The sequence below is a fragment of the Mesoplodon densirostris genome, chromosome 4, assembly GCF_025265405.1.
Source record: "Mesoplodon densirostris isolate mMesDen1 chromosome 4, mMesDen1 primary haplotype, whole genome shotgun sequence".
Lineage (NCBI taxonomy): Eukaryota > Metazoa > Chordata > Mammalia > Artiodactyla > Ziphiidae > Mesoplodon > Mesoplodon densirostris.
In genome coordinates this window covers 72,085,652-72,109,302 of record NC_082664.1, presented here as the reverse complement: position 1 = coordinate 72,109,302, position 23,651 = coordinate 72,085,652, and the positions used below count along the sequence as shown (strand labels likewise).

Below are 23,651 nucleotides of genomic sequence, written 5' to 3'. Positions count from 1 at the left end.
ACAGGTCACACACACACTAGAGATACACAAGAAAAAAGAAATTTAAGTGAACTTATTCACCATAAATATTCACACTAAAATTTGTATAAAATTGTATGTAGCAATTTTATTTATGATAGCCCAAACTGGACATAACTGGAGTGTCTGTCAACATGTAGTAAGATTTAAAAAATTGTAGTATATTCATACAATGGCGTATAACTCAGCAATGAACAGGAATGAATGCCTGCGTGCAACAACATGGATAAAAATATTAAGTGAATAAAACAAAACAGTCCAAAAAAGAGCATATACTGTATGAATTAATTTATATGGACCATATAACAGCAAAACTATAGTAATAGAATCAGATCAATGGTTGTCTAGAACGAGGCATGGGGGACTGAGTGGGAATGGGGTATGAGAGAAAAATTCTGGATGATGGAAATGTTTTATATCTTAATCTGACTATTCATAATAGTGAATATATTTTTCAAAATTGGGCAAACTGTATAGTGTGTACACTCTATTTTACGGAAATCATACCTCAATTGCTAATTTTAAAGAGAAAAATCTATGCAATCTTATCCATCCTCATTTCAAAAATTATGTATAAATCAACTACCAAATTATTGCTCAAGCCTTGATTTCTCTTTTGGACTCTGGATCATGTACCTTCCTCTCTGACTTATCACTTTCAATATTTAACAGTATTTTTAATTTTATTATCTCAAAAACAAAAACCAAACAAAAAAATCAGTTTATTTTTTCCTCCAGCTTTCACCATCTCTCTTGATGGTATTTATCTGTCATATATATTTTATCTATCATCTATCTATCCTCAAGTCACAAACCTGCAGACTAGTCTTGATATTTTTCTCCTTTATTTTTTATATCTAATACATGTTTAAATTATTAATGGAAAGTATGATGACCATGACTCAACATTTAGAGAATTTCAAGTTGGTATTTTTCACTTCTAATCCTGCTGATACATCTCTGTGGTATCTACTCTAATTCTAATCACCATCTCTCCATCCAGAATTATAGTCCTCAGCTTGGTCTTCCTGCTTGTTTTCTTGGCCCATTTAAAACCATTCTCCATATATCAAAAAAGTAGGTATTTTGGAAAGTGAAAATGAGGTCATTAAAACCCCTGTTTATATCCATTCCATAGATCTTTGTTACACTTCAAATAAAATACAAACCCCTGTCTGTATCAGGTGTACCTTTGCAATATGAAGGACTTTTCTATAATTTACTGCGTCTCATAGATTTATCTTCAGAGAGATTCCAGTATAAAGAATAATATTCATCATATAGTAGATAGCTGATAGATATCTTTGAATTAATGAATGAATTTGACTTTTGTTACCTAAATAAGCACAGTGCTTTCCTACATCGAGGTTTCCATAGCTGATGTTGTCAATACCTAGAATAGTCTACCCCTAATTCTTTACCTGTACAGCCCATTCATCATCCACTTTTTATTTTAAATGTCACTTTCTCTGGCAGGACTTCCATGGCTCTTTCCAGCATTTAAATTAGGTTCCACTCTTTTAATCTCTTTCAAAATACCCCAAGCTCTCCTTTTATTTTCACATATAGTATATATCTCTATTTAAAATTAGTATTAAATATTTAAAATACACAGAAATGTCCAGAAAATATTATATTACACATTTGTATACCAAGTTAACAAAGGTTAATATTTTGCCATTTTTGCTACATTTTTTCTCCCTCTCTCTCCCTCCCTCCCTCTTTTTAAAAATAAAAATGTACAAATAAAGGTAAAGTTTAATTCCTACTTGGTGGTGATTTGTGCTATTCACCAAATATCTGATCCCTCTGAACCTGCAGTATAATTGCACTTCCTGGCTTCCTCCTTGTTTGATGGAGTCATGTGCGTAATTCTGGTCAAAAAATTGTGTTTCATCGATGTCTGTCACTTCTGGATGTGTGAATTTAATTGTGCATGTAATCTCTCTTTCCCTCTGGCACTGTGAACAGTGACATTCTAGATGGTAGCTGCTCAATTCAGCTTGAGTCCCTGAGTAAGTAGCATGAGCAGAAATATTCTCTCTCTTCTACTGATCCATAGTGGGTAGTAGCTTTTGTTGTTAAGACACTAAAAGTTGGGAGTTGTTTTACTCTGTACAATAAAACTAACCTCTCTTCACTGGTAAAGTCTACATCTCCTTATCCTTGTCACCCTCCCTATGTGAAAACTCTTCTATGACTCCAGTGTTTATCCATAAAAATATTACTGTTTTGGGCATATGATACATACATATACTTTTTTTTTCACTTTACATTATGTTTTTTAAAAACTGACAATCTTTATGCGGATTTTTCAAACTGTTGTATAATATTTCTTTGTAGGAAAAACATCTCTATCCACTCACCTATTGAGGCTAGGTGGTTTCCCCTTCCTTACTATCATAGCTTAGGAGTAAAGATCTTTGCAGATGTGCAGATGACTCTTTTTGCATATGTGCAAGAATTTCTCTAGACTGAAAGCTAATTGTATAATTGACCAATTTTGGGATCATTTCTTCAATTTTAATAGGTTTTACCAATTATTCTATGAAGTAATTGTACCAATTTAGATTCCTGTTGGTAGTATATGGCAGTTCCCATTTCCTACATCCTCTGCACTACTTGGGTTTATTAGACATTTATTTTTTTGCCACTCTGGTGGGTATGAAATGGAATCTTATGGTTGCTTTAATCTATATTTCCCTGATTACTAATATGTCTGGTTGTCCATTTGGGTTTCTTTCTGTGAATTACCTTTTAAAACATTTTACTGAAAAATTTTCTGATCTAAGTGTTTAATATTTCATAATATTTTGTGGAATGTTTTTAATATAACCTAGATACTAAGTCTTTGTCAATTATATGGGTCTCAAATATCTGTTGCGTTTCATCTTACTTTAATTGTGGTTACTTTTAGAATATGGATTTTTTAAACAATTAACTGAGTTAAATTTATTCTTCTTAATTAGTATTGGTCAAGACAGAAAAACAAAATTCTGATACTTAATCTTATACTAAATATATTTTCACTTCCTTCTTTTACTAAGTATTTCTATCTGGCAATGATAATCTCTGCTTGAAATTATTATTGAGAAGTTGTCTCTATCATTTTTACCCTTTCCTTTTACCTCTAAAGTTTTGTATCAGTGATTCAAATTGCTTGGAATTGCAAGGAATTTATAGATTATTTTGGGGAGAATTTCCATCTTTATATGTTGAAGAATTGTTATTTTGATTGATTTAGGTATCCTTTTATGTCTTATGTTGATGTTTGATTCAATGTTAAGATTTTCTTTACATAATTATTTCACATATTTCAAGCTTTATCTTAAGTAACTTATGTAATTGTTGCTATTGTTTATGGCATATTGTAAAACTTACAGTTTCTGATTTTCTTAGAGCTACTGTATATCTAGAAAACTTGCTAATAACCTGGGTAGCTAAATTATATTTGCTATTATTTTATTTGGGATTCTTACATCCACATTATTAAGTGATATTTTTCTTTCTTATATAGTTCCTATATGAATTGTTATACAAGCCTCATAAAATAAGTTGAGGCTCTTTTTCTACCTTCTTATTCTCTGTGGGTTATTTTTCTTGCAAGTTTGATAGAAATAGCTTATAGAAGCATCTGGGAATAGTGTTGGAAGGGGGAAACCAGGTTTTGTAGAAGATTTTTGACTGGTGGTGGTTTGTTTCCTTTGTCAGTCACAAGCCTTTTCTGGATTTCTATTTCTTTCAAACATATTTTAAAAATTGTTTTACAAGGAAATTATTTTTTAGAAAAAATAGACAATATTGATTTTAAATAGTCACTTGTGATTTCATTTTAATGATACCCAAGATTTTTTTTTTTTTTCAGGTATGGTAAGACATGCAGACAAAGACATGATTCTCACTGACGGAAGTTTTCATTACACTCACATATATACAAACAATAAGCATGCACACTATACAGGACCACGTGGGGAAACACAGAGACATGATGAGCAGGCAGAGGAAGAGAAAGTGCTGGCTGGTGCCTTTATTGTGGTTTTCATGGGAAGGACTGGGCTAGGCAAGGTAGTGCAGCTAAGTAGATTTAGGATTGGATAATTTGAGTAATTTTGGTGGGCTCTGCAATGTAGGAGTGGTCCCTAAATATCCAGTCCCTGGCCCTGGAGTGATTAGGGGAGGAGAATAGTTCCCTGATTGTGAGAGCGCCATAAAAGGAGGTGGCTGGGGATAATGGCTCCTGATTGGTTGGTTTACATATTAAAGGCATGCTCCCAGGCAAGCCACTTACTAAATCTAGCAATTAGCTAACCCTGGGAGGGGTAGTCCCTCCTGAGTCAGTAAGGTCCCAGATATTATTGAAACCAGAATAGAGAAAATACAAAAATATAGTTAATGCATTTAAAAATTTTTTCTCATTTATCTCTAAGTTTGTTATTTTTTATTTATTTGCAGGTTTATCTCTCTATTTTCTGTCTCTATCACGCACTGTAAGCTCCTTGAAGTCTAGGATCACATCTATTCATTATATCGATAGCCTCACAAAATGCCTACTGTAATACCTAATATTTGTTGAATATATGAATAAATGAGGAAACAATTAGTGTTTTTTTTAAATGTTCTATTGTATCTTTTATTATTTGGCCTTTAGCCTGCTGCTTAATTTAATTAACTTTATTTTATCTAATAAAAATTGTGCTTTTTTTTCAATTTTTGAAAAAAAAAAGCTGGATTTAAGAATCTAACTAAAACTTTTTACCTAGAAGAGATTTTGACTTCCATCTTTTAGAATTCACATTGGACAGATCTGCAGGGCCAACCCTGCTTATAAAACTTACATTTGATGATAGAGCTGGGGGAAAAAAAAGAAAATATTAAACCCATTAAACCTACATCCAGAAAGTCTCTTTCCTTGAAAGGAGCTGATATGGAAAGGAAAAAAAACTGTGAGGAAAGAGGGCATGAAATATTTTTTGGTTTACATCTAGCCTGAAGGACAGATCTTAGGCTATTTGGCCTGTTAGATAACTCTGCCTCCTAAACACAAACTTTATAGTTTTAAAGGGAGGCACAAAGCAGCTTTTATTGGAAAATAAATGCTTGGTTATATTTCTGTGAAACCCAGACTTTTTTTAGGGAAAAGAAACAACATAAGAAGTAATTATTTAAAAAATCAATATTGTAAAATACCATGGTTTATAATATACTACAGAAGTCTAGCTATTTTTATATGAAAATTAAAGCAAAACATCTAATTGGCACTGCTAATTAAGAGTAATAATATATTATTCTTGTGAAGCCCTGGCAAGAGCAAAAATCTGAAAAGGGGCAAAGATATCTAATATTATACAATGCAAGTAGCAGCTGGGAAACTATAGAATCTTGATGGCAAATGAGTGTGATTTTCCTAAATTACAAAATTATAAATAATTTTCATTTATTTAAGAAGGAAAGTAACAACCCTCTTGCATAAGGAAAACATAAAACTTGGTATGCCTGAATGAAGAATAGTTTGTGTCACATGAGCCTTGTTGCCTATAATTTACTGATAGTATTTTTATTAGTTCTCAATTTAATTCTACTTGTAAGAGAAAAATATAATTTACTCCAGTGTTTCAGCACTTAACATATTATGACCTTCATCCTTCACTACAAACATATTTATCCTACCTTGCAAAGCTATAAGCCCTGTGGACAGGGAATGGATGTTAAAAGGAACAATCCATTCTTCTTTAAAATGGGGAAGGGACTGAGATCCTTCCTAGAAATACTACCTCTTTATGCTACTGTCTCATTATATCCCATGTGTGATGATGCTAAGAAGGGATGTTAGTTGGGGTAATTTACAAGTGTCAGAAGCATGTATGTTATTTCCCTTCTGTATCTTAGTAGTAACATTGGACTTTAAGATTCTCAGAATGCTTATACTTTCTCAAGTCAACACATATGGGTACTTCATGACCCTTTTTGGAGTAAATTCCAATATATTCTGCTTTCATATTCAACTCTTTACTATCATACGTTTACTAGATTAAATACTTTTTTGGAGGAAGAGAAAGGCAGTGAGTAAGCCAGGTTTAAGTCATGACTTGATAGCTGAATGGTTCAAGTATTTCTAACACCAGCAGGGAGTTTTTCAACATGGAACTTTAGAGTCAAAGAAACAAGGAAGCACATGTCCCCAAGACTTAACTCTGGATACCTACAGGTTTAGTTGCATTAAATTAATACCAGCACAATCCTTGCTTAGCTACCAAACTTGCACAGTAGAGACTGGTGAAAATGTTTAGCCAATGGAAGTTAGGGAAATCCTTATCCTCTTCCTGGGCATCTGCTTTTAATTTATATTTGAACACCAAGATGAATATAAAGGGTGGCCAATTTCTTTGGTTATGTCTAAAAATATGCTTACTGCAAAGAATCTTGGAACTTTTACTGTACTTGCATACATCACCTTCCTGGCTACCTAATGCTGACTTCCAGACCTCTTGTTTCCATTCCTTCATCACCAGCCCTATTGCCACTACCTCAGCTCAGTCTCAAATCATTCCATTTGTGGATTACTCTGTTTCCTCTTTCCACCCCTACCCATATTTTCCACATACTTTAATAATTTGTTCTTTTTCATGCTTACTTATTGTCGAATATACCTAGTTCTTAAAATATGTTAATCCCTCTTTATTTCTATGTTTCTCAAACTGAGTTACCATACACCCTAAAGTGGATCAAGAGGCACTTGAAACCAAAGGATACACAGCTATTGTGTGTCAGGGGTTTTGTTGTTGTTTGATTGCTACTTAGTATTTGTGAGAAATATATTGTTATAATATTGAAATTACACCAATATATATGAAATGCAATGTAAAATTTGTAAAGGTGATTACAAATTCAAGATTTACATCAGGCTTACCATGTGGATGATGGGTTTTAGACAGTCCTATTTATTAAAAAATTTCTTTATGTTAGCTACTACTATTTTGCTCATGTTATAAACAAGGTAACAGAACAGAGTGGCAGGGGCAGGGAGCAGCTGAGGAGGGGGAGGGGAGAAAGGAAGTGCGGAGGAGGGAGGGGCTGGAGGGGGAAAACTGGGAGAGGGAAAATGGGGGAGGAGCTGCTGGGGAGGGGAGTTTATGTTTTCTGTTTGCATGTTTATAGTCATGTAATGAATGTTTCAAACATTCCCTTCACTGGGCTACAGGTGAATTTCCTGATGAAGAAATAAAATTCCGCAAGGACATATTTCCAGCAAGCTATGGAACTCAGGAGCCTAGCTCTTAACCAATGACATACTGCCCCATGGAAACTTTATTCTTGAAGGAGAGTTCTGAGAGCTTACCTCCCTTTATCTTAACCTCCCTCTACCCCGTCTTATTTTGAGTTTACCTCCTCTCCTCCTACCTTCACCTGCTTCCACTCTCCCCTGCCCTTACAGTATAGTGCAGGGGACATTTGAAAAGCACTGTTTTGTTTCATGACATATGCAGGTCTTTATTAGATGGCCCATGCGCACATGTCCAATATCATCTTCAGCCTCTTATGTTGCTCTAATTCTACTGATTTCTTGCCTCACCTTCTCATATTTCTGAATCATTGACAATGCCATTCCTGCTGCTTGAAATCTTTCCCCTGCTCCATCTGGTTCATTTTTATCTATTGCTGAACTCTCATCTCAAATGATACCTCTTTTATGAATCCCTCATTCTTGAAAAACAATTTTCTATTTCATTATTAATCCCATGGCATCTTGTACTAAAGAAAGGAGTTCAGCATTAGGCAGAATCAAAATAAAGATAAAAGACAAAAAAATGTGTGGAATGCTGGTCGAATGGAAAAGTGATGTGTGAAAAGAACCAGGATGACTCAAAATAGCAAAAATTAAGTATCATGTACTGCCTGATGATACCATGCAATGCCATCTATAATCTTGCCAAAGTTATTAAACCTGAGTATGATCAAAGCTCTGGATCTAGCTGATTATTTGCAGGTGACAGAAGAGAAAAATACATCAAAGTGCACTATGAAAATGAAAATGAGATCAGCAAAATATAGACTGTGGAACTCTACAGGTCAAATGGCCTGGTTTTTAGCACATGAATTCTAAGAAGAAAAAGGAATACAGGGAGAACCTGTAGATTTTAAGAAACTTGAAATACATATTGAATTTAAGATTGGGCAAGACTAAACTATAATGTCAAAGAATGCACATGTATGTAGTAAAATCTAAGAAATACAGGAATTACTGAAATAGTCAAGAGAGTAGATACTTTTGGAGAGAAGAAGGAGGCTGTGAATGAGAATAGGCATATGAAGGGTAATAATTCATTAACATTTTTGTATTGTGTCTTTTTCTGGCTAGAGGCTGATTACTTCCTCTTTTGGGGAGCAGCTGGTTAACTCCACACCCCAAACACTTTCCTTATCTAGTTCTCACACCCTGGGGCCACTATGCATCCATTGTAATTGCCCCAGGGCCAGGTACCTGACAACTAGCCACAGCTCCTATGCCCTGGAGCCTGAGAAATTATCCAAATTATCCAATCCACAGGGAACCTGTAAAATTTAGTTAAACTTGCCCTGCATGCCATACATAAACTGCCCGGCAAAAGCTGCAACTTGGTATCCTGTTATCAGATGCAACCCTTTGTGTGTGGCCCTGCCTGGCAGCCTTCTCTCAGAGCTATAAGTAACAAAGACTTTTGCCTTTCCTCTATTTCAAGTATCATTATGTTGTATTATCCTGCCATAGAAAGAACCTTTAAGTCTTTTAGAACAACATATAATCTCATAAACATTACCTGTGTGCATTCTACCTTAGGAATGAGTAGGGGATGTGTGTCACACAATGAGTAAGAACAAGATTGACAGAGGGTCCTGGAAAAATGGGGTCTAACCAGGAGACTGGTGAAGAGAAGCATGAAATGACATCTATAAAATAAGACTAGAGAACAACTTGTAAAGATGGGAGAAGGACCAGGAGCTATGGGAGGACAGTTCCTGGGACAGGGAAGAGAGGGGTAATAATGATAAGATACAGTATTTGGAAAATATATTGATAGTTTATTGACAGGTCTGTTGGAGGAGGAAGAAGAGGAAGAGGTGAGGAAAAAGGGAAGCAAATAAAAGAAACAAAAGTTGAGAAAAATGTATAAGAAAACAATCAAATTATAATTCTTATTTCAGTTGCAACTATTAGTCACATATAAAGATTAATATAACATTGGCTATTTAACTAATAGCTAATAGTTATAACTACAATAGGAAGGTGGAAGGGGGAAACACGGGTTTAAGAATAGAAACCTCAAGCATAGTGAAAGGAATTCAGTAGAAAATTTGATGAACCAAGAAATAGCATTCTACAGCCATTATGTAGAGCTAAGGAGACAAATATCAGAGGAAACAACTAAAAGAATTGAGAATGTTTGGCTCCAAGAGTTAGAGTACAAACACAAAATAACAAAACATTTATTTCCACTTTCAGTAAAATGGCAACCTACTTAGGTAGAAATAGCCAAGTCGCTATTTAAAATTATTAGAATATTTTTCTAATATCCTGACTCAAACTTTCTAACCAGTAACTGGCTTATGTTTGTCTTTTTTTTTTATATTTAGTTGTATTTCATCTTTTTTTGTTACAGACCCTGTAATCATGCCTGGACTTCCCTAAACTGAAAACATTATGTCTATACATGATCTACTATGTCAGTATATGATCAAATTGTAGTTTCTGAAAGAGATGCAATTTTGAATTAGTATCAATGTTTCATATTTCTCTTTTCTGAATAAAGAAGAAATATACTTTCTTGTTTCAAAGCAAAATAAATCCTAAATGCTTTCCCATATCAGTTTGATTGATAGAAATAGATTTGGTCCATTGAGCAAAACTGTCTGCATTAGGCTTAGGAATCACAATAAACCATAGGATTAAAAACAAACACAGAGATTTTAGAAATGCCCACCATCTTGTTGTACCATTACCTAGAGGAGAGCACAAAGCTGACTTTCTCCATTGCAAAGAAATAAGACGTTTATGTTTAGTTAAAATGTTGAATTGTATTTTGTCCATAGATTCAGAGGCCCAGAGGCAATGGGTGTATTTTATGAAAATCAACTGAAATAAATAGAAGTATGTTATATCATAATTGGAAATAGAACAGTGCCCTTTGCAGGAAGGAATGTAGACAAGGAGAGAGGAGAGGGAAAATGAGGCTAAAAATATGAACTACAATCATTCTTAATGTATTATTCATTTTATTTTTACCCAACAACCCAAAACAGATCATCGAGGCTGAGATGCCTATTTCATGGTATGCTCATAAAACAAAAACTAACTATAGTATATATATATATATATATATATATATATATATATATATATATATATATATATATATATATATATATATGTATGTATATGTATATATATATATATATGTATATATATATAATATATTCATATCTTTGAATAAGATCAAATATCTGTAAGTGGTATGTAGCATTTTGGGAACACAATTCAACCATTTAGCTTCAAACGTCTTATGCAGCAATATTTGAAGTCATAGGCAATACCTCAATTACTAAATCCATTGGGAGTTTCCTTGTTTTTATGAATCTGACTTGAATATAGAGAAAGCTGGGAAAATACCATTACCTAATGGTTGTCTGATAACAGCTGTAACTAAAGAGGAAGGCAGAACACAAAAGTATTAGCAGTGTCAGGAAAAAGGTTCTCTGAACAATTATGATGAGGTCTTGGGATCTACACAGTGGATTGTAGGGGACTGGAACCTATTTATAGTTAAAGCAGGACTGCAAGTAGAAGGTGTCCACTGAAGAAAAACACACAACCTCAGAGTAGCAAATTGTTTTGTTAGGGGACCTCAATGAGGACTATAGCTTGGGAGACAGGCTCTCAGATAGCTCTAAGGAAATGTTCCAAAGAGATGAGTGAGGATATATAGGAGGTGTTGCTGGGAAAAAACAAACAAACATGTAGCAGAACATCAAAAGATTACTGCTAATCACAAAACACAGACACCTCATGTTGATGATTTTAGTGCTTTTCTAGGTATTGGAAGATGCAAGAGTTTGAGCCCATTGAAATTATTCCTTATTTATGCATCTTAACTATCTAGGACCAGTGTCCTTCTTTTTCACCATCTTGAATTCCCTTCAGGGTGCACTGTTTGGGTGGGGTGGGAGAGACTGCAGTGGCTGATGACTTGATGGTTGCAACATCCTTTATTTACTGATATGGCAGGTGATAATCTTTGTCCACAAAGGTAAAAGAGCAGGTGAAAAGAATTATCTGCAAAGTGTTGAAACAGGCCAGATAGACAGGGAAGCAGGTTTTGGAGGCAAAGCCTAATGTTGCAGTTCTCAAACTTGATTGTGCATGAGAATCACCTGGATGGCTTGTTAAACCACAGACGCACAATTCCAGAGTTTCAGATTCAGTGGGTCCAGGTTAGAGTCTGAAAATATAGAATATTAGGTGAGCCCTGTGCTCCCGGAAAACAGCGATGGTTAAGAAATACCCCCAAACTTTTGTTTCCCAAACTTCTCCCACCATTCTGTGTTTTGAGAAATGCATCCTCTCCAAGAACCGCTCTTTTCCAAATGACTTAGAAAGACTCAATGCCCACACTTTCTCATAAGTCACATAGATTTGCAGATGACTCCTGTTTACTTGTGACAAAGCCAAACACAGACCCTCAACCTTTCTGTTCTTAGTCTTCTGGAGTAGAACTGTTTGTTCCCCTGAAAAGAGCTATTTGCTGAGATAAACTCCCTTTCAGCTGACTGAGACATCCCCTGATTGCAAAACAATCACAATGTAAATCACCTGTCCTGCAACTTGTTTTCTTCTCGCTACAGAAGTCTAAGGTAAAACCAACCTGCTGAGACACTCAGATCTTCGATTTTCAGTTTTGCCCTATTGCAGTGGTTTGAATAAAACCAGTCTCCTTACTTTTTTTCTTTTTTTGTCTTCGATAGGCCCAGAATTTTACATTTCTCACAACTACACGGATGATGCTCGGGCAGGAGACCACACTTTGGAAACTGCCACCCTAATGAAGTTATGGGCAATTAGGAGAATATCTGATTCACCCTAGTAAACCCAAGGGAAGCCATTACGTATGTGAAGCTGGTAAGTAATTGCAAAAATTTTTCTCAGGTGAAAATTAGGACCTGCACTCAAAGTGGAGGAAACCCGCCTCCTAGGTCTTGGGGGTGAAAAGAGTAAGGTTTCTCTGCAGATTCTGAGGTTATGGCCTATCACTTGGCAAGGAGTCATTCCCCAAAGTAGTGTGACCCAGGCACACGAAGAAGGCGACAGGCCTGTAGCCCTGCAGAAATTGAAGGAGGAAAGGGGTCCTTCAAGATGTGGTAAGTAATCCCAGACTTTCAACTTTCTGCCTCCTGTATTATTGCTACCATGGTAGTTAAGTCACGGCCATAGTTTGTTTATGAAGCTATTGTTGTGTCGTTCTCAGATTTGAGCCACGTTTCCATATCATGTCAGATAAAAACAAAAACAAAAGGCCCAAACTCTATTTTAACTTGAGAAAACAGAGATGAAAATACCTAACAGAATTCATGCTTAAATAAACAGTCAGCAATGTTTTAAACATTGCCTCTGTATTGGTCTTTCATGTCAGCAAAGTTAACAATTTGTGTGCTGCATCTTAGAACAGCAGTGTAGGCGCTCTCTTGCATTACAAACCTCGTGGCGTGACATTTCTATCTTTGGCCCAGCATTAATGATGTTCCATTCTGACCCTCTTGTGTGAAGGCAGAGCTGGAGAGCACAGCTTTGATAGCAGTGTTTACATGAATGTTTGATAAGCATCTGTCAGCTCCTAGCCCTCTACAAGCCTAGGAACACAAAAGAAGCCAGGGAACCCTGGAGCTTTTGCCACCTGAAAGCATAGTCTGGTGCGTTTGCTGAATTTCAAATCAGCATTGAGACTGTTCTCTTTGTAGCTCAGATTGTAATTTATGTATTATTTACTCAAAGAGAACAAACGATAAAAGACAATTGCTTTTTCTAAAAAGGGTTTTGATTATGGAGGTCAGAATTCTTTTAATGTACACTTATCTTGCTACATTTTGTTTGTTCCCACTGGACACAAAATATCATGCAGATTGAAGTAGATTTGACAGGTTAAACTGAGTTTTAAGAATATTGACTCTTCCTCTTACCCCCTCGTCCAAATCATTATGTATTTATTCCTTGAAAGAAAAGATGGTGCTTAGGAAAGCCTTTGTCTGTGTACAAACAGAGCAATCTATATTTTGTGTGTTTTACTGTGGGGCAATTCAGAAAAAAAAATTTTGCATATTGATTGGTTTTGAATTGGTTTTGAATTCTTGAGACCCTCACACCTTTCTTTTGGCAATTCATGTTGTTCTGTTTGTTCAGTAATTCATGACTCCTGAAATAGGACTAGAGACAACTTTCGGTTTTAGACAATTCAGAGATATAAAAAGTTAAAAATTCTGTGGTGCCAGAAATACCAACTTCATCCTCTTAAAATAATGTATTTGCAAATTCAGTGGCATTTCTGCCACAGAAAATGGTTAAAATAGCACACTGGTGTCTGGTATTCTATAAATATCAGGTATTAGAAAATATTACAATTAGCATTGTGTAGTCTGCATATTATGTTGTCCTAATGAAATGGTATATATAAATATGCTTTCATTAATGGGAAGCCCCTCAAAAATAAAAGACAGGGAAATATTCAAAAGAAAGGACAAGGCAAGATATTTAATGACCTGGAGGTGCCTCTCATCTTTCCTGCTGACTACTTGTGTTAAATTGACTGAGTTGTGTGATCTCTCTCAGCTTGTTAAATTTGTTTGAATTTCTGGATCAAGCTATTCTTGAAGCTGCTTTTATTCTTTGGATTTCTGATTTACATGAGCCAATATATTGTTTAAAATACAACAACACTTAAACTAGATTAAGACTGTTTTAATTTGTAACAAAAAACTTTTGAATAATATATCATTTCTATTTAGAGTCAATTCACCAACATACTATCATTAGATACTCAATTTAATTCATCTGTTTTGGTACTGATCCATTCCCTCTTATTATGGTTTGGATTTCCTTATAGATATGTGTTAGGATTGATCATTTATATTTTTAACAAATGTTTTCCGTGTTACATTATCTTTGTAAATGATTAAATTAGCATTCTACTTCTATATTGACTTTCTGAGAGGGTCTATCCAAGGCGGGGGATATGCTAGCTACGATATCACGTACACACACATTCTGGTACACAGGAGAACTATCACAGAAAGTGAATAAGTTTATTCCAATTAATAAATTAGAATTCTGTTTTTATTACTCCTATGAGCAAGATTTATGGTTATACACCATTGAGAGATAACTTCCTATTGATCTATTGACAACAACAAGTTTCTAATCAATGTTTTAAGGACCAACCCTGTAAAATGGTAGATTCACTATATGATGACTATCTTCCTACCTCCCATCTTGACTGTGGCTCCTGTTTGGATATGATCCTACCAACCTTAATTCAGAAAAATAATCATGCCTGAGCTATCTGAGCATAATTTTAATAGGACGTTTCTTTTACTTTTTTACAACATGGATATGGGAAATTTGGAGAAATGTATGTGGTTTTTCAAAATTTGTTCCTTGGATGTAACATGAAAAGCAGGTCAAGTGAATACATAAGCTTGAGAAATGCTACATTCTACTCTATAAAGCATCCTTCTTTATTAAATTACATCTAAAAATGGTTGAGACCTTTTGAATATTGAAGACCTAATTTGACCACAGCACTTTTATTTCATGGAATGTCTCAAGGGGTGTACTTTGGGAAACATTTGACTAGTGTGAGGGTTGCATGAAAAATGGAGTGGGCATTAGGACTAGGGGAATAGTTTATAGGCAACTCATTCATAACCTTGATTTTAAGCCAAATATTATATTTTATTCCTTTGCACAAATAAGGTTATTAAAGAGCTCAAGATTGGGTGTGACACTTTCATATTTGTACCTAAGGATGATAGTTTTGAGTAGCTTTATACAATGTTATATCTTCTGGTATTAATCACTTAAAAGTGAATTGTGCTTTTTTCTCTAGATGATGAGGACATACATGCTAAGTTTGTTCAACCTACTTTTCCATACTTTTCAAATTTTATTATTATTGTTATTTTTTAATTAGGATATAATCAATGTACAATGTTCTGTTAGTTTCAGGTGTACAGCAAAGTGAATCGGTTATACATATACATATGTCCACTTTTTTTTTCTTTTTAGATTCTTTTCCAATATAGGTCATTACAGAGTATTGAGTAGAGTTCCCTGTGCTATACAGTAGATCCTTATTAGTTATCTATTTTAAATATAGTAGTATGTATATGTCAATCCCCAATCTCCCAATTTATCCCCCCTTTCTCCCCCTGGTAACCATAGGTTTGTTTTCTACATCTGTGACTCTATTTCTGCTTTGTAAATAAGTTCCTTTGTACCATTGTTTTTAGATTCCACATATAAGCAATATCATATGACATTTGTCTTTCTCTGTCTGACATACTTCACTCAGTATGACAATCTCTGTGTCCATCCATGTTGCTGCAAATGGCATTATTTCGTTCTTTTTTATGGCTGAGTAATATTCCATTGTATATATGTACCACATCTTCTTTATCCACTCCTCTCTCAATGAACATTTGGGTTGCTTCCATGTCTTGGCTATTGTAAATAATGCTGCAATGAACATTGGGGTGCATGTATATTTTCGAATTATGGTTTTCTCTGGATATATGCCCAGCAGTGGGATTGGTGGATCATATGGTAGTTCTGTATTTATATTTTTAAGGAACCTCCATACTATTCTCCATAATGGTTTTACCAATTTACATTCCCACCAACAGTGTAGGAGGGTTCCCTTTTCTTCACATCCTCTCCAGTTTATTGTTTGTAGATTTTTTGATGACGGCCATTCTGACTGGTGTGAGGTGATACCTCATTGTAGTTTTGATTTGCATTTGTCTAATAATTAGTGATGTTGAGCATCTTTTCATGTGCTCTTTTAGCCATCTGTGTGTCTTCTTTGGAGAAATGTCTATTTAGATCATCTGCCCATTTTTTAACTTGAGTTGTTTGTTTTTTTAATACTGAGCTGCATGAGCTGTTCGTATATTTTGGAGATTAATGTGTTGCTTCATTTGCAAATATTTTCTCCCCCATTCTGTAGTCTGTCTTTTCATTTTGTTTATGGTTTCCTTGCTTTGCCAAAGCTTTTAAGTTTAATGAGGTCCCATTTGTTTATTTTTGTTTTTATTTTCCTTACTCTAGGAGGTGGATCAAAAAAAATATTGCTGCGATTTATGTCAGAGTGTTCTGCCTATGTTTTCCTCTAAGAGTTTTATAGTATGTGTCCTTACATTTAGGTCTTTAATCCATTTTGAGTTTATTTTTGTGCATGATGTTAGAGAGTGTTCTAATTTCATTATTTTACATGTAGCTGTCCAGTTTTTCCAGCACCACTTATTTATTTGATAAACAAGTTTACTCTTAGGCATTTAAAAATTAATGGTTCTTCATTTAAGGAAGATCAAAAAATCTTAGAATACAGTATTAAATATTGAGGAAAGATGAGAGGATGGATGCAAAACTAACAGGAGAAAATATAACAGTCTATGATTAATGTTACTAATTAGAGGAAATAAAGAAGAGGAAGTAGTTGAGAAGCATCTTGAAAATGCATGTGTGTGTTAAGAATTGATAAATATATAGATCTGGCAAAGGATGGAAATGACTAGGTTTCTTGGATTGTGTAGAGGTATAAATAAATGACTTCCATCAAAGAACTTATTTGGAGAAAGAAAACTAATATACACGAATCCACTTAAAATATTTAATTGCTGCATTGCATAGAATTGACTAGAAGAGGAAGTAGAGTTTATAGAAGTGGAGATCAAGGATACATAGAAGATATAAAGAGACATATAGGAGACGATGAGGTTTACAAGGAAGATTTAGATAAGCAAAGCTAAGATGCAAGGGTGACTGACTACAAGAGCTGAAGAAAGAGGATGGGATCTGAGTGCGGCATATAGAGAAAAGAATGACAAGGCAGGTCTCACTGAGGTTGCTGCTGTGTGATCTAAGGGAACAAACAAATATAACTTTTTCTTTACTTGGAATAAAATACTTGGGTTTATTTATTCACTTTGAGAATCTGACTGAATTAATAGTGTCCAAGATATCACTTCCTTAAATGTTACATAGGAGTCCTGAATGTGTTGCCTTGAAAAAAGAAGGAGCTGGTCCACAAATATCCTGCCAAAGAAAAGAGCTTGGAAGTGTTTGGTGACATAACACAGTATCACAACCAGAGAAACGTGAGGAGGGAGGAGTGGGGAGTATAAGAAATGTTTGGAGAGAAAAATCAAGGGTGAAATCAAGCAGGGCTATAGGCATGATAAAACTTGGGGTCCTTCTTTAAGTGCAATAGGTAGGCCTTAGGGAGTATTAAGCAAGGTAGTAACATGATCCTATTTACATTCTAAAGAGCTTACTCTCTATACTGAATAAAGATTGATCCAAGTGTGAAAGAGTGAAAATGGGGTCAACTTGAAGCCTAGTGCTGTAGTCCTGGTAAAAGATGCAAATGTGTTGGTCAAGAGCCCTGACAACATGTAATAAAAATAGTGGATAGATTGGTGATAGATGTTTTAGGTAAATCAACAGAAATCAGTGATTTGGATGGAGAGTGAAGGAGAAGAAATCATCAAGAATAATTTGCAGGTTTTTCAGTTTATAACTGGGTGACTGTTGAGTGCTAACATTTACTGCAAAGGAGGAGATATAATATGAATATTTTTGAACAGGTCTAGATCTTTTAGGAGATTTTAAAGTAAGCACACACAAACACAAAGGAAGATGTTACTGGAGGTAGTATACAACATACTGAAAGAAGGGAGTAGATTCAGAGAAACTTAAAAGAAAGTTTTTACAGCAAAAGCATTTGGGAATATGGACCTGGATCAAGATTGTGGATAGAAGTGGGAATTCTGTAGAAAGAGTAGCTCTTAGAGGAATGTCTTAATAAGAAGTTCCAGAAAAATTTACCAATAATTTCTTCCCTATCACTTACTCAGAAGATTAATGATTTATCTACAGTCATTCAACAAGTTTAACCTTTGGAAAGTCATTCCCCTTCAGCTAACTGTCTGTTACCTTAATCTTAAGAGAGGGTAAATAAGGAGATACAGCTCATCCAACACTGGACAGATTGAGTTTCTGAACCAAATGATACATTTAGTCTTTCCTTGTGTGTTAGTGGAAAGAAAGCACATACCTTGAGCAAGTCTGTGAAAGATTCAGGGTTAATAGCTGAGATTTACTCTCTGATATTAACTTGGTTATTTGTACAGATGATTTCTGAAGGCAATTAGTACAATATATATCAGTAATTGGCAAACAACATTTCAGTAAGCTTTAAGAGAAAATTTTTTTCTAAAACACTGAAATTGTAGCTAGAGAGCAAAGTGTATACTTTTGCAACATGGTTGTACATATGACTAAAATTTTAATAGTATAATTACCTCTAACGTGGCTTAACTGAGAGAAGATTGATCTGCATTAATAAAAGCCTACAAAAAAGAATACTTTTAAAAATGAAGTTATATTAGTTTAGTCTGCATGTAATTATTCAAAATAATAACAAAATTTTGCTATATACTGTACCCCCAAAAGGTGTTTAATAAGTTGAAAAGGATAAGTTTAAATTAGTACATAGCACTATTGGCAAACATTTTTGAATGCATTTAAATTCTTTCCAAGGGCATGAGAAAAAACAGGTTTTATATAAATGATAAATATTCACCCCCAAACAAATATACAAAGCAACAATAACCTTGTTTACTATAAATATAGGTGAATATTATTTTCTCAGTGTCCTCTGAATTAAAACCAATTTCAAGTCACTAGAATTTGTTTTTCAAAAACTATTATGTAATGATCATTTAATAATATCTTGTTAAAGTTGCATAATTTAAAAAGCAGATAAAGCTATAGATTTTTTCTTAATGAAGCCTTTTCCATTCAGATATACTAAAGCTTAAAATATAAATCAATTTTTAAATTTGCATTAAAATAATAGTGTTAAGATTAGAGACTGTGTAGATCTTTTATTTGACATATTTCTTTAATACTTTTTAATCAGTTAAAAATATCTTTATTTTCACCCCCCAAGGGTAATAATTTATGTATATAGTGTGTATTTTTCTAATATCAGTTCAAATTTTTTTTTGTGACAGCTCATTAGAATGCACACAGACAAACCCAGGAGGAAATTTTAAATAATCTATATTATTTTTCCAGTAAGAATAAAGAGTAAAATGCTAATTGATATTTGGTCTGTTGTTCTACAAACTGTGAAATAAATTGTGCATTATATACTATGCAACTAGCTCAGAGTAACAAAATCCAAGAGATGGTAAACTCTTAATAGCTGTATGTAGATACCATTTTTATATAGAGATGTGTATATAACTTGTATAAGCATATATTTGTGAACATGTATAGATATTCATGCTACTATCCAAAAGAGTCTTAGACAGTGTATTTCTACATCTATTATTTCTATTAGAAACTCTTATTCATGAGAATTCAGTCCATTTCAGATTATCATCTGAACAGCACTACTTTAAAATGGTAAAAAGCAAAAGCAATGCAGAAAATGCATTAAGCAAAACTCAGTATCATGGCCATTAAGATATTCTATACTTTATATTTGATAGTGCAAATCTCTAGAAACTTCTTACCTTATCAATTTGTTCCTTATACCTATGCTTACTTCTAAAAAAATATAATATTAATCCAAGAAATCTCCTGGAATCCTGGTAGAGAGCCCACATAACTTGAATGCTTTCGATATACCATGCCATTTTCCTTAATAAACTCAGACATTGCCTCTATTATCCATAGGAGAACTAGCTTTCTTTACAAGACAAGTAAGGCTCTGAGCAAAGTGGTCTCTGCCAACACTTCCAACTGCAGTTCCCCACCACTCTGTATCATACCACACCACAGGAAGACCAACCATTGAGATGATCTCATGTTTCTATCGTTATTCATCCTGTTCCCTCCACCAGGAATTTCCTCCCCATGGATAAATTCATTTCATTTTGGGGCATAAATTCAGGTACCATTTCCTCTGGAGCCATTTGCTAATATCTCTATTTCACCACTTATCTGGTTTGCTTTTTCCTCTGTTCTTATAATGTCCTGTATATGTTACTAGCATTTTACTATCCAGAATATAGTTCATGCATCTCTTTTTAATTAATATACTCTCTTCATTGAGCAGTTTTAGGTTTACAAAATAATTGAGTGGAAAGTATAGAGAGTTCTCATATACCCTCTCACCCTTTCCCCAGTTTGCTTTATTATTCATATCTTTCTTTAGTGTAGTACATCTATTACAAGTGAAGAGCCAAATACATTACCAATAGTGTCCATGGTTATATGAGGTTCACACTTGTGTTGTACATTCTGTTGGTTTTGGCACACATATGTATAATTACATGTATCCACAGGATAATACAGAATAATTTAATTGCTTTTAAAATTCCCTGTAATCTACCAGTCATCTCTCCCTCCCTTCAAATGAGGCCCTGGCAACCAGTAATCTTTTCACTGTCTTTGTAGTTATACCTCTTCCAGAATGTCATATATTTAGAATCATACAGTATGATGACTTTTCAGATTGGCTTCTTTCACTCAGCAATATGCATCTAAGATTTCTCCATGTCTTATGGCTTAATAGGTCATTTCTTTTTATTGAACAATAACATTCCATTTCATGGATGTGGCACAATTTGTTTATCCATTTGTCTAATGAAGGATGTTTTGGTTGCTTCCAAGTTTTGGCAATTATGAATAAAGTAGCTATAAACATTCATGTGCAGGTTTTTGTGTTGACATAACTTTTCACCTCATCTGAGTGAAGACCAAGGAGTGTAATTGCTAGGTCATATGGTAAGAGTGTATGTCTTGTAAGAAATTGCCGAACTCTCCCAAAGTGGCTGTACCATTTTGCATTCCCATCAACAATGAATGCGAATTCCTGCTGCTCCACATCTCCACCAACATTTGGTGTTCTCAGTGTTTTTTTATTTTAGCTACATACCTAATAGATGTGTAGTCATATCTCATTGTAATGTCAGTTTGCCATTTTCAAATGACATATGATATTGAGCATCCTTTCATACGCTTAATGCTATCTGTGTATCTTTTTCATTGAGATGTCTGTTCAGATCTTTTGCCAATTTTTTAATTGGTTTAATTGGTTGGTGGTTTTCTTACTGATGAGTTTTAAGAATTCTTCATATATTTCTTCATACCAGTCCTTTATCAGATAAGTATTTTGCAGATTTTCTCCCAGTGTGTGGCCTATCTTTTCATTCCCTTAATACTGTCTTTCACAGAGCTGAACTTTTTATTTTTAATAAAATGCAACTTATCAATTTTTCTTCATTGGTCATGCTTTAGGTGATGTATTTAAAAAGTCACCACCATACCCAAGGCCACCTTTTCTCCCACTATCTCCTAGGGTTTTTATGGTTTTGCATTTTACATTTAGATCTAGGATTCATTTTGAGCTAATATTTATTAAGATATAAGGGGAGGGTTTTTTTTGTTTTTTTTTCCATGTGGATGTCCAGTTGTCCCAGCATCATTTGTTGAAAAGATTATTCTTTCTCCATTGAATTGCCTTTGCTCCTTTATCAAATATCAGTTGACTATATTTGTGTGGGTCTATTTCCAGCTCATTTTATTTTCCATTGGTCTATTTGTCTGTTCTTTCACCAATAACACATTTTCTTGATTAATATGCTTTTAAGCTGAGTCTTGAAGTTGGGTAGTGTTAGTGGTCCAACTTTGTTCTTCTGCTTCAGTATTTTTTTGGCTTTTCTGGGTTTTTTGCCTTTACATGAGACTTTAGAATCAGTTTGTCAATATCCAGAAAATTACATCCTGGGATTTGGACTGGACTTGCACTGACTCTTCAAACCAAGTTGGGAAGAACTGCTATCTTGATAATATTGAATCTGCCTATCCATATACATAGAATAGCCTCCATTTCTTTAGATTTTCCTTGTTTTCTTTCACCAGAGTTTTTTGATAAGTTTCCTCATATAGACTTTGAACATATTTTATTAGGTTTATACCTAAACATTTCCTTTTATGTGCTAATGTAAATGCTATTATGGTTTTAATTTTAAATTCCAATAGTTCATTGCTAGTATATAAGAAAGCAATGAATTTTGTGTATTAAACTTCTATCCTTCCACCTTGCTATAACTGCTGATTAGTTTAAGTAGATTATTTTTGTTGTGGAATCTTTGGGATTTCTGTACAATCATGTTATCTGCAAATAAAACAGATTTATTTCTTCCTTCCATTTCTTTTCTTGTCTCACTGCATTTGCCAGGACTTCTGGAACAATGTCGAAAGGGAGTGGTGAGAAGTGTGTATCTTTTCCTTGTTCTTGATCTTAGCAGGAAAACATCTGGTTTCTCACCATTAAGTTGGATACGTCCTTTCGTTTTTTTTTTTTTTTAGTAGATGTTATTTAATGAATTGATGAGGTCCCCCTCTATTCTCAGTTTGCAGAGAATTTTTATTACGAATGGATGTTGAATTTTTTTCAAATGCTTTTTTTGCATCTATTGATAAGATCATATGATTGTTATTCTTTAGTAAGTTGATATAATGGATTACATAAATTGATTTTTTGAATGTTGAACTAGCCTTGCATACCTGGAATAAATACCACTTGGTTTGATGTGCAATCCTTTGTATACATTGTTGGATTCAATTTGCTAATATTTTGTTGAGGATTTTTGCATCTGTGTTCATGAGAGATATTAGTTTGTAGTTTTCTTGTAACATCTTTAACTGATTTTGGTAATAAGGTAATTCTGGCTGCATAGAATGAGTTATAAATATTTCCTCTACTTCTATTTTCTGGAAGTGATTGTAGAGATCAGGTGTAATTTCTTCTTTACATGTTTGGTAGAATTCACCAGTGAATCCATCTGGGCCTGATGCTTTCTGTTTTGCAAGGTTATTAATTAGTTATTCAATTGGTTTAGTAGTTATATCTCTATTTAGATTTTCTATTTCTCCTTGTGTGAGCTTTGGTAGAGAGTGTCTTTCAAGGACTAAGTCCATTTCATCTAGGTCATCAAATTTGTGGGTATAGAGTTGTTCATAATATTCCTTTATTTTTCTTTTAATGTCCACGCTATCAGAAGAGATGGTCAATCTTTCATTTCTGACATTAGTTACGTGTGTCTTCTCTTTTCTTAATCAAGCTAGAGGTTTATCAGTTTTATTGATCTCTTCCAAGAACCAGCTTTTGGTTCCATTAGTTTTTCCTGTTGTTTTGCTCTTTTCAATTTCATTGACTTTCATTCTACTTTTTATTATTTCTTTCTTTCTGCTTGCTTTGAATTTATTTGCTCTTCTTTTTCTAGTTTTCTAAGGTGTAAACTTAAATGATTGATTTTTTAAATCTTTCTTCTTTCTAATACAAGCATTTGTTGCTATAAATTTTCCTTTAAGCACT

At 34.1% G+C, this 23,651-nt stretch overlaps 1 long non-coding RNA gene across 1 annotated transcript in view; it reads left to right on the top strand.

Annotated features, from left to right (window-relative positions):
- Positions 1–23,651, top strand: part of LOC132489286 (uncharacterized) — a 409,107-nt gene that overhangs the window by 153,519 nt on the left and 231,937 nt on the right. Inside the window, exon 3 of the long non-coding RNA XR_009531851.1 lies at positions 12,013–12,166. This is a non-coding gene — a long non-coding RNA (uncharacterized LOC132489286). The remainder of the gene's footprint in view (positions 1–12,012; positions 12,167–23,651) is intronic.